The sequence below is a fragment of the Dipodomys ordii genome, unplaced genomic scaffold (genome assembly GCF_000151885.1).
Source record: "Dipodomys ordii isolate 6190 unplaced genomic scaffold, Dord_2.0 Scaffold94, whole genome shotgun sequence".
In the NCBI taxonomy this organism is placed as follows: domain Eukaryota; kingdom Metazoa; phylum Chordata; class Mammalia; order Rodentia; family Heteromyidae; genus Dipodomys; species Dipodomys ordii.
The window spans coordinates 8,606,532-8,617,575 of record NW_012267310.1 but is presented as its reverse complement, the minus strand read 5'-3'; positions in this window follow the sequence as shown (position 1 = coordinate 8,617,575).

The window sequence follows — 11,044 nt, the reverse complement described above, 5'->3', positions numbered from 1 at the left end:
GAAGAAGCCCTGTGGGTCCCATAATTTTAGTCAGTTTCTCAAATCCAGCCACTCTGAGTTACATACTTTACAGATTTTTCCTTAGGAGGACTTGCTTGCATATTGTGACTATGTAGTAGAGAGGTCTTATATAATTTACATAACAAAGAACCTGAAACTACCAATCCATTCCTAACCCAGAGCTCAGCTGTGTCCTCTGTAGCGCTTCTTTCCTTCTTGATCCAAAGAAACCCCAAGCATATATATATATTTCCATTAGGGATTCTGACCAGAAAAGGCATTTTCTTCAACGAATACAAGTAGCCCTGGGCAAATCCTGACTATATTCTTTGAATGGAGAAAGGAAACATGAAAATGTACATTTTATAAAGAAAAGAGGAACACACAGTAGTTTCTCAATACGTTATCCTTATGAAGGATTATGCTTTCAGGGGCAAAGCTTAGGATGGATGTGGGGATAGCAGATATTTATGCAAGGATCAACTTTTTTTCTTATTAATACGTGTTTTTATTGTGAAAATACCATACATAGGGGTTACAATTACATGAGCATTGAAATGACTACATTTCTTATCAAGCATTGTTGCCTCCTCCTTTGTTTCCCCTTAAGGATCATCCTTTTTAAATATTTTTTATTGTAAAAATACTGTACAGAGGGGTTACATTTACATCAGTAATGAGTATATTTCCTATCTAGCATTGTTACTTCCTCCTTTGTTTTTCCCCTACCATCGCTTCCCACCAAACCTCCCCAACTCAACCCTCCCATCTCTCCAAAGTTGTAAAGTTCATTTTCAGCATAGTGTCTTGTACATCTCATTGTTACAATGGGTCAAACTGTATCCTTATTTCAGTATTTTGTTATTTCCTTTCCCCTCCCCAAATTAGAATAATGTATATACAAGATGCAGGGCACCAACATCAAATACAGTGAAAACAGGGGTTATACCTATGGGGGAAGAACATACAAGAGAAACAAAAAATTACATAGTGCATTTTAAATACATTAAAAACAACAGCAAGAAAGAAAAAAGAAACACTTGTGTCCCTATCTTGGGGTTCATATCACTTAGCATCATCTTATATGGTCATATGTACATAACGTTTGACCTCTTCTGCTTGTCCTGGACATATGGGACCTATGTTTCTTTGGGCCTGGCTTACTTCACTTAATATAATTTTTCCAACTTTTTCCATTTCCTAACAAATGGGGCGATGTCATTCTTTCTGATGAAGGCAGAGAATTCCTTGTATAAATATATCACATTTTCTTGATCCATTCATCTACTGAGGGGCATCTGGGTTGGTTCCATATCTTAGCTATGGTAAATAATGCTGCAATAAACATATTTGTGCTGGTAGCTTTAGTATGGTGCTGTTTGTGATCATTTGGGTAGATGCCCCAAAGTGGGATTGCTGGGTCATGGGGGAGCTCTATGTGGAGTCTTTTGAGGAATCTCCATATTACTTTCCAAAGTGGTTGAAAAAATTTAAACTCCCACCAACAATGCAGTAGGGTTCCCTTGTGGCCACATCCCCTCCAGCATCTGTTGTTATTAGAGTTCTTGATTCTAGCCATTCTAACTGGGGTGAGGTGGAATCTCAATGTTGTTTTGATTTGCATTTCTTTTATGGCTAGAGAGGTTGAGCATTTCTTCATGTGTCTATTGGCCATTCTCATGAAAGGAACAACTTTTAAAGGGCAGGGGACAAAACATTACTGAGGAGAGAGGAAGGTGATCTGATGTACATCAATCTAGTGAGGAGCTCTGTAGTGAGGATTGCCTATTGGAACTGAGTGAGAGATAACTGAGATTTTTATAATGCTATCCTGCTCTGTCACCATGAAGTTTGCTCTGGAAAATACAGGACCTTCACTGAAGCAGATCCTACCAGCTAAGGATGACCCTAAAGTGCTGCTAGCTAGAGGCTACTTAATAAGCCTACTCTTGACAGTTGGGTAGCAAGCTTAGAGAGCAACCTGAGGGATACAATTCTATATAAACTCAAACTCTGCTACAGAAAGATGAGCTGGTCTGCTCCTTAAGCTGGTAATAGCTTGTAAATCCATAGTAGTTGCTATATTTTAAGTGATTTTTCATATAATATTCCATTTTGATCCTTACATGTGAAGCAAATATAATTACCACCATTTCACAGATGAGAATATAAGACTTAAAAATGACCATTGATTTGGGATTAAATGGCAAGTTATGAATCCTGTGGGCTAAATCTTGCCCGATACCTGCTTTTTAAAAAAAAGTAAGGTTTCATTATGTCAGATTTCTTCAGGAGAATAGAACCAATAGAAGGTATAAAACTGTAAGAGGGGATTTAATATATTGGATCACATGATCAGAGGCTGGCTAGTTCTACAATGTCTGTCTTCAGGCTGAACTGGCAAGAACATTAGTAATTGATGAGTCCAAGAACCTGGGAGTCTCAGAACAAGAAGAACCAATGATGCAGCCTTGAGCAGAGGCTAACGGCCTGAGAGCTCCCTGGCAAGTCATGTACAAGCATTCATTCAATGGCTGAAGAATGTGGAGTCCGATGGCAGCACCAAAAAAACAAAACCAACAACAAAAAACCAGATCCATTCAAGAAGAGTGTAGCCTGCATGTGCAAGTTTCCGTCTTGTCCTGTGTGTTTTATTCCCTCTGGGCCATTAGTCTACTGAGAAGTACTACTCACATTCACAGTGTGTCTTACCCACTCAGTTCTCTGGAAACTTGGATATACCAAGGAATGTGCTTTGCCATTTGTTTTTAGACATGGCTCAATCTTAACTAAGGCATAGTGGGACTCACTTTATTGATTTTTGTGGTAACTCTGCTTGCTTGCTTTCTACAGACATGGGCTTGAGAGTTCTGAAGAAGACTGGTCTATAATGCTAAAATGTTTGATATTCGGCCCCTGTCCCAACTTTTCTACTATTCCACACAGCCCTTTAACTGTAAAATAGGAGTAAGAAGAGATCACAGACAGACATAGCAGTAGGAACCAGAAGTAAAGGACAGGAATGACACCAGAGATGATATAGTTGGACAAATCTACATTGTGTCAAGGAAAGGATAGTCATCAACTGGAGGGGCTATGTCTATCTAAATGGAGCAATTCCATGTAGATCTCAAGGTTATGTAATAACCATGGTTTTCTCCTTAGCAAGACACATATCATTTTTTAAAATAAGCTATGTGTTTTAGTGTGAAATAAAAGTCATGTGTGAGTCAAGTGGAAATGAAAAAAAACAACCAACTGTGAGGGCTTATGATGATATATCTGTAGGGTATTTTCTTCACCTCGGTATGTGGAGCTTCTGAGAAGTACATACAACTAGTTGCTTAACAAGAAAATGAAAAACATCCCTGAGAGTTAAGATGTTCTCAAACGCAATAAATATCACATAGGGCATATGAACAGGATATGTACAGAGAGTACATAAACAATGGACAGACAGGGCCAGGGAGGCAAAGACGCTGTGCAACAAGAAAGAGATTACACACTACTCCCTGTACTGACTAAAATGTGCTTCATCTCCAATGACAGCTCTCTGTTATTAATTCTCCTTCCTCTTAGGTAAACTATATCAAAATACCTAATTGCCAAGTGTTTCCTGCTTCCTGGAAACCTCTAATCCAGTCTCTACTTCCTTAAAATGTCCTTAGACTCATCTAGCAGGAGCTCAAGTATTCATGATCCTCTGACATGAATTCCTGCAAGCTACAGTAAGTTCAATAAACCTTGGCTACACTTGGATTTGTGGCTGAGTTTGGACAAAACATAAAGAATGTCTTCAAATGCTTGCTATTTGACATTAGCTTTTAAAAAATGTATAACTGGTAAGAATGTATGGAAAATGTAGGTACAGGATAAGGCTTAAGCACAGAGTGAGAGAAGAGCACAGGATTAGTTAGAGGACAACGAGCTCCACGGTTTGTCAATAACCCAGGTTAAACATAGGAAAATACAGAAAATCAGAAAGGTCGAAGGGCGGCATTTGTATGCATGATCAAGACAATAAGCCATAAGGAGCTCCAGGAAGTTTTTGAGAAGAGAAGGGGATGTTATACATTGAGCCACCAGAACGCACGGAGAAGTACTTTCTGACACTGAAAAAAATTCATTTGGAACTCTGGAACACATCAGCAACAGCAGTAACTTGGAATAACTAAAAAAAAATTACAGAAGTCCAGCCATTACTAATAATTGAAAATTTCCTCTTTTGATTGGTGGTGTTTTGGCGAGCCCCAGAATAGCAGTTGAGGGTGTTTAATTGGTTTTCCTCTGCTCAATTTTATTAAGCTGTCCTGTGATCTTGAGTCAGCCAACTTAGCACTTTTTTTTTAAGCTGAGCTTGCTTTCTCTAGAAGGTTTTTCTCCAGTTTATTCAGCTTAAGTTCTCATATCTGATTCTGAACACTCACCAGCTGCTGGGCATGCAGGAGAAAAAAAAAGAAAGAAAAATCTCAGTAATTGTATCTGAAGTTTTCTATTTTGCCTCAGAATAGAACCAGCTCAAAGAAAAACAGTATGAACAAGTTTCTCTCTGCTGTTGGACAATATGCCCAATAATTAACTTGTTGTGAGTGCTTGAGGGTATCACAGCCTCTCATAGCATGGCATGTCAGAAAAAAAATTCCAAGCAGGATGTCAGTGGAACTGGCCAATGTCACTATTCTGCCATTGACCAACTGTGTGATCATGCATTTAATGATCATGGTAATTGACATCAATATCCATTTCTTCCCAATATTTACTCCACATAAACTTTGACTGTGCACCAGAATCATCACTACCACTTGCTAACATTTCATACAACATTTAATTATGCTTAGCCAGGATGGAAAATATCTGGTCGAAACTAATTACTGTTATGATTGTTTAGTTAATTGCACCATAGGTGGTGATTTGTCAATGAGATTTAATAACACAAATGATGGCTGATTTTTTCTCATTTATTTTTTATTAGCCTATATTAAGTGGATAAAATAATAATTTTGATTTTGACACTTTCATATATTCCTGATTTTAGTTTTGGTGGTGCTGAGGTTTAAACCCAGGGGCTTATACTTGTTAGGCAGACAGGCATTCTACCAATTGTGTCACCCATCTAGACCTTTTTTCCTTTAGTTATTTATATTTTAGATAGAGCATTGTGTTTTGATTTTGTGGCCTACCACCATACTCAACTTGTTGGCTGAGAATGTGATCTCACTAATTATTTGCCCAGACAGACCTCTAACTCTGATCCTCCTGAGTAGTTAGGATTGCACTCATGAGCCACTGTGCCTGGTCTGCATAGGGTAATAATAGCCTTATCTAATACTTAGTACAAACAAGCCATCTCCAAACTGAATACTTTTAAACTAGATTCATTTATTCATCTCACAATTCTATGAATTGGATATGAGGTTATTTTAGAGTGGCCTTCAGGTGTCCATGATTAGCTGAAGGGATGACTAGGTATTGGATAATTTACCTTGTTTATGTGACTGTAACCCCTCTGTACATCACCTTTACAATAAATAAGTAAATAAAAAGGATAGTCTCATTCATATGTTTGGTGGTTTGTAGGGCAACAGAAGTAGTGTATCTTTCCTCTCCAGCAGGCTACCCTGGGGCTACTTCCTATGAGAGCAGTATTCAAGAAACATTTCAAGACTTAGCTTGTGTCATATCCAGTCTTAGCTAAAGAAAGTCACATGAAGCTGGGTGCTGGTGGCTCATGCCTGTAATTCTAGCTACACAGGAGCCTGAGATCTGAGGATCGTAGTTCAAAGCCAGCCTGGGCAAGAAAGCCTGTGAAAATCTTGCCTCCAATAAACCACTAGAAAGCTGGAAGTGGTGCTGTTGCTCAAGTGGTAAAGCACTAGTCTTGAGCTGAAGAGCTGTGGGACAGCGCCCAGGCCCAGAGTTCAAGCCCCACAACTGACAGGAAAAAAAAAAAAAAGGAAAGTCACATGAGCCCAAAGTCAGTGTGGAAGGAGTTACAACCAGGAAGGCTTGAATAGTTATTGTCATAATCTACTATGTGCCAGAAAATCTCCTAAGCACTCTATGTACAACAATTCATTTAATGCCCATAAAAACTGAATGAGATAGGAAAATATATTTATTCTTTTTTATAGTTCTAGAAAATGAATCACAAAATAGTTAAGTAATTTGTCCAAGGAAGGTATACCAGCCACTAAATTACATTGTTGCTGCTTCAACCCCTCAGCCTGGTACTGAGAGTTCATATTTAGAATCACAAAATACATAGCTGAAGGCCTTTAAGGAGACTGCTCCTTACTGTCGTGAAGGAGAAATAGGAAGGGGTAGCCCTGCTCCTCCCTTGGACATTATCAGGATGGAAGATGGTTCTGATGCTGAAGAAGTCATCTTGATAACACATAGTGGAGGTCCAGGTTAGAGAGAATTGGTGGCAGCCAGATCTGAGGAACATTGAGGAAACCCACCCTATTTTTTATTATGTGCGATAACACCCACCTTACTGTTTAAATAAAATTAAAACTTACAACTTTGATCACAGTAATATTTCAATAGTTTCATAACACACATTTCCATGTCTTAACTTGCTTGTATATCAAATATAACCCTTAAATTAGATGAATGCTGGAGTTTGTGACATTAACACATTATTTCAGTGTTATTTTTCGTAAGGGGAAACATTTGGTTGCTGATTATTGCAAAGGATCTGTACATGAGTAAAAAGACAGACTGGGAAATCGTTAGTTTAGTTTTTGTATTAGAGTTTTGTTGTTACTCTAACAAAGCACCACAAAATTAGCAGTTTAGAGAAACCATGGGACCCATGTTTCTTTGGGTCTGGCTTACTTCACTTAACATGTTTTTTTTCCAGGTTTTTTCTATTTCTTTACCAATGGGGTGGTGTCATTGTTTCTGATGGAAGCACAGAATTCATATTTTCTTGATCCATTCATCTACTGAGGGGCATCTGGGTTGGTTCCATATCTTAGCTATCATGAATAATGCTATAATAAACATAGTTGTGCTGGTAGCTTTAGTGTGGACTTGTTTGTAGTCGTTTGTCCCGTGGTTTCTTTTATGTGCAATAATTAGCATTTGTCTAGGATAATCTTAGCAGATGAGCAGAATAACTCAGTTGCTATGTATGTATGACCATATAAGATGATGCTAAGCCAAATGAACTCCAAGACATGGACACAAGAGGTTTTTCTTTGTTGTTGTTATTTTTAATGTACTATGTGATTTCTTGTTTAAATTGTATGTTCTTCCCCCCTATGCTATATTCCCTGTTGCCACTGTATTTGATTTTGGTAACCTGAAATTGTATATACATTTATCTGAATTAGGGAAGGGAAGCAGAACAACAGAATGATGAGACAAAGGACAAGGGGGAACCAATGCAACAGCAACATTCACAAGACAATATGTTGGAAATGATCTGTACAACTTGGGGGTTTGAGGGGAAGGGAAAGTTGGAGAAAAATGAGGGAAGGGGTTACAAGTTTGACATGAAATGTACTTATTATCTTACTTATGCAACTGTAACCCCTCTGTAAATCACCTTGACAATAAAAAGAGAAAAAATTAGCAGTCTAAAACAATACATATATATATATATATAATATGTTTTTAGAATAAGAATTCTACACAAATTGATTCCAGAAGTTTCTAATCATGATTAGTACCATTTCTTTGGGCCTATGATGGTTTAAAATTTCATGTTAGGATGAAGATGATGGAGACGATGGGACAGAGCTGCTGAGCTTGTGGGAGATTTTTTTACAGATATTATTGATTGTTTCTCCAAGGGATAGAGAGAGTGATAGACAAGAGGAGAGACAGAGAGACTCATAGAGAAAAACTCAGAGAGACAAACAGACATGGAATGAGACTAAGGAGTTGGGGGACTAGATTAGCCTTCAAAGGCAGGTCTTCAATGAGTTCTTCTATGTAGACCCTACCTCCTAATGCTTCCACTACTCATACCTCATTAAGAAACAACTTAATAAATGGATGATTCCATGATAAGGTCAGAAATCTATGATCTAATAACCTTGTGTAGGCCTTACTTCTGAGCACTTAACTGAATCCATACTTTCAACATCAAAGCTTCTGGGAGGTCACTTAAAATCTAAACTATAATAGGTACTGTTAGAGTAAATTAGACTTTGCCAGAAAACCACTCAGACATCCAGGTACAAAGAACAAAGAAAAGGTTTATTGCCAGTAAAGGGATCTGCAAGACCCTTCACAAGAGAGGAGAAGCCCTGGCTATTGTCTCAGGTGACGTTTTATAACCTCCAAGGTTTGGGAGGTTATAGCTGTCCTAAAGGAGTGCCCTCTCAGATGACTCATATAACCTGTGAGGTTTAGGGTATTTTGCTGCCTTATATGGTTATAGCTGCCCCAAAGGAGTGCCATCTCAGGTGAAGGGGGCGGAAGCTAAATATTTACTACCTCTACTAAATAGGCCTAGTGTTGCCTAGGGAAACAGCCTGCTAATCTATGAGGCAGGAGGCTATTGGGCTAATCGGTGGTATATAGGAATACCATACCCTTAATGAGTATCAACTGTGTAATATCATTGCGAAGTATTTCACTTTTTTATTTAAAAGGAGTTTTCTGATTGTTCTTCTTTTTGTGAAAAATAAGTATACAAATATCATACCATTTGTATAAAATCTGCCATGATGATTTACACAATTGCTGATATAGAAGCCAGAGGATCAGAACATTGGAACTACCCTAGAAAAGATTTTGAATTTAAAGGTTAAGAAATCTCAGGATACTCCAAATCATATAGTCTAATTTTAATTATACAAGTCAGATTTAATCTTCTTTTACCTCTATACATTTGTATAATTTTAAAATCAGAAACTGTTTTTCAAAGTTATATTCAAAATATTCAGCTCACTTTGCCCTTGATGAAACAACTCAAAAATGCTTCTGGCCATGCTGGTGGTCTCCAAGCTCCTCAGGACTAAAATTGACAGCTGAACACTGCTCAAGGGAGCAATGGAGAGATTAATGCTACTTTGCATTTTTCCCATTCACAGCATTTCTATTAGAGTCATAGTAATTGACCCTTGTGTGTGGATCCTCCACTTGGGAATCACTACAGAATTAGTACCTCATAAAATGGCACCTGCTCAATTGTCCCTTCACAAGTGTGATAAAAATTGCTTAATTTCATAAATGTGATAGCAAATGCTGCCATAATGATGATAATGGATCTCTTTAGGTCTGCAGTATCTTATCCATTTCCCTATGAGTTTTTCATCGTTCATTTCCTTTACTGAAAATATTTCAAAAGTTTGATGTAAAGCCATAAAATAAAATCATTTGATATGAAGTCAATCCTCCCTCTTATCCCAGTTTAGAGTGACTAGGCATTTCAATGAATGTGTATCTCTATTGTCCATAAGTAATTTTGATGATTAGTTTGGACTGTGTTTTTCTATATGGCTTTAAACTTACATATATGTACCCTAAGTTTTGCTTTCATTCCTTATGGGAATTTGGTTGATTTTCAAATCAGAACAGCAGTATCTTGGGGGCCATTTTGCTAAGTTACTCAATGAGTTTGGGTTGCTGAGGGGAAGCACTGTGGCAGGGGGAGTTGTTTATGTTCAAAATATAATTAGTCACATGGCAAATCCTAACAGTAGCATCCTGGGCCTCACTTCTTCAGATGGGAATTTTCACTTCGTAATTTTTCTCCTCATTATAGTAAGAAGGAGACAGGGCAAATAATATGTATGCTGAAAGACCTGGATAAAAACACTCATAGAACCTTATTTCTAATAGGCCTAAATGGAAAACACCCAACTATCCACCAAGAGTAGAATAGATACATATATCACAGTAGCTATATGCAGTGGTATACTACAGAGCATGGAGAACACACGTAACCAACTCTTCAGAAGTGATAGGGGAAATATCACAAGTAAGAAATCAGTATGTGAAACTTGACACAGAAGAGCACACATTGATTTGTGTTTCTACCAAGTTCAAATTCAGGGAACCTAAAAATAATGGAAGTCAAAATAATGGTTAGACCAGAAGGGAAGATTTTGACTATGAGGGGTAAAGATGAGGCTTTTAGTTAATAGTCTACATTCTTACGTGCATAAATTGCTATGTAGATATGTTTGTTTTATAGAAATTCCGTGAGAATAAACATTTATGATCTGTGTGTTTCACTGAATACATATGTATGTCAATAAGGCTAAAATTGGCAGTGCACATTTGTTTATTCATTGATTCAATTGCCTGTTGGTCATGTTGCATATGAGAAAACATAAGGATTTTCTGGCTGAGAATAATGAATAGTGGATATAGAAATAATTTTGGCTTACACTTAGGTACCAGAAAACACATCAACAAGAGTATAAAAGTGAATTTAGTCATAAAAGTAGATATGCCACTGGCTCAGTAAGCCAACAATTATGCACAAATTACCAAGTTTATACTGCCCAAAGTAGGTATCTCCTATTGCTCAATGGCACAGATAAGCATGTTAGGAAGGAATAAACTGTTGTCAGTTGGGAAGGGACCTTTGAAAATATTTCCTCAAAAACTGGGCAGCCATCTGGATAGGAGGTTTATAGCCTTAATGCCATGTGAATATCTATTAAAAGGATACATGAAGATGAGGCCATGAGGAAGAATATATATGAACATTCTATACTTACCTAACTGGAGTTTGCAATTTTCTAATAATTCCAAGACATATTACCTTTCCTTAGCCCATTAGAAAAAAGATCTGATGAAAATGGGTCTTGGATATAATATACACAGCAAGGAGAGGGGTAAGGTTTGCTTCCCAAATTATGCTTGGTTTCATAGAAATACGATAACAACTAGCCCCTAGACGACCATACAGTTTTTTCTGTATGGATTTTAAAATAAAACACTTTAATGCCTCTTGATTTTACAACTGAATTTATATTGTATAGTTCAGTTGAAAGTGAGCAAGTATAGAACTTGCTCTATTTCTATACACTTGAAAGAGAACAAAGAATAGGATTAAAGGAACTCTTAACACTGT